Source organism: Rhopalosiphum maidis, chromosome 1, assembly GCF_003676215.2.
Source record: "Rhopalosiphum maidis isolate BTI-1 chromosome 1, ASM367621v3, whole genome shotgun sequence".
NCBI classification, from domain to species: Eukaryota; Metazoa; Arthropoda; class Insecta; order Hemiptera; family Aphididae; genus Rhopalosiphum; species Rhopalosiphum maidis.
The window spans coordinates 86676788-86678791 of NC_040877.1; positions in this window are offsets into that span (position 1 = coordinate 86676788).

Sequence of the window (2004 nt, forward strand, 5' to 3'; positions counted from 1 at the left end):
ATCCATGTGCCATAACTGACAAATAATTTGATTTTTATGATTAGGTATAGGTACTATTTTATTTTTAATAATATGTTTATATGTTTTACATTTACTTACTTATATAAAGTCTAAATTTTCTTATTTTCTATGTTTTTATACAAATAATATAAAATAAATATATATAAATAAATATATATATATATACATATATTATATTCAATAAAAAATAAAAAATATAGTGGTAATCAAAATGTTTTTTGTTAACTATGAATAATATTTCTGTTGACTCCAAATATTGCACACTTTTGGTAGGTTAAAAGTTAAAACCATACACATTTAATAGGTTAAAACAGCACAATTTTAAAAATTGCCATGTACAAAAAATGTTTGGGTAAAAAATGTCATTTGGGCGAAAACCAAAAAATTTTGGGCAAAAACATGTACGGCCATTAGTACACTCGACACTTGCCCACCTTTTTTATCTTTTGATTTCTTTAAAAGGAAACTGGACATTGTATTGATATTTTATTATATTTTAAATGTTAACAATAATAATTGTTTAAATTTTATTTGAATAATTTTTTAATTGTTAAACCATTTTAATTAAATTTAACATAGTACATATTTTTTCCTTTAAAACATTTTACTTTTTATGAATTTCAAAAATTTACCCCCTCTAAATAGCGAACAAAATTTTGGTGACCGAGAATATTCGCTATTCAGAGGTTTTACTGTAATAATATTTGGCTGATAAGTATTTTTGATTATGGTTTAAAGAAATTATAATTTTTATTACATATTTATTTTTGTTAATAATATTTAGGTAGGTACTATAGAGAATGGGCCATAACGTATATGCTAGGACTCGATATTTATTAAATATTATTTAAGAGGTAATAATAAATAAATATGTGATTTTAAAGAATTTAAGAATAATTTTAATTTTACAACTAAAATACATTTTAATTAGTTTATAAGTTTTCACAAGTAATATAATTGTTGAAGGTTTGATTAGTTACGTTGCGTATCAACACATACAATTTGATATAATGTAAAAACCTATTTTATGATAATCAAGCCATTTAACTGCAGTAATCTCGACAACACCGAACCTAATTTTTTAGAAAACTAATATCAATAAAATTGTATTTACTTAACTAGTAAAAAAATGTAAAACATGTATACCTAGATGCTTAAGAGCAACTAATTTAAAAAATTAATAAGAGCACCTATAATAGTATAATAGAAAATAGTTGGTAGATATAAGCATAGGAGGACCGTGTTCGATATAATGACAGTAGCCCTACATAATATATACATATAATATTTACTTATGTGTAGTTATCTACTATTATATAGTTACTAAATAATATATTTTACTACTAATTCTAAATACTATAATATACGTGTATGCGTTCATACACATATTTGATTTATGTAATGTTTGCTGAGAGCTAAGATCCTTATTATAATAAATATTTTTAGGATGATACCTACCTATCTACCTAAACAATTACATTTATTTTTTAACTAAGATGTAAGTTGAGTAAATTCTGAGTTAGAGGTTTCATGAATTGAAAAATTTCGCCATAATAACAAATGGATCTAGACGCCTCAGATTGATATTGGGACCCTTGAGTATGTCGGTGTATCTGAACTACTCATCAGACCAATCAGACCTGGTATAAATTCACGTCAGAATGGTTGTCAGGGTATCGATGACGCGAGATAAATTTGTCGGCATATCAAGTGATATATTAGTATAGTAGTGTAGGGTATTTAAGTATTTTTTGAAAAAAAAAAATAAATTCAATTGTCTGACGTTCAGACTGGACCGGTGTACGAGATTCCCGCCAAAAGCGTTGGGCACAACAAGTGAACGCCGGAAACGCACGCACGCGCATCTGTGTATCGGTCGACAGTCAGTGGTGCGCATGCGCGTCCGGTAAGCCGTGTAATAGGCTACGCGAAATCCCGGCGATCGGTTTTCGTCGGCCATCTTTCGAAAACCGTTTTTTCCCC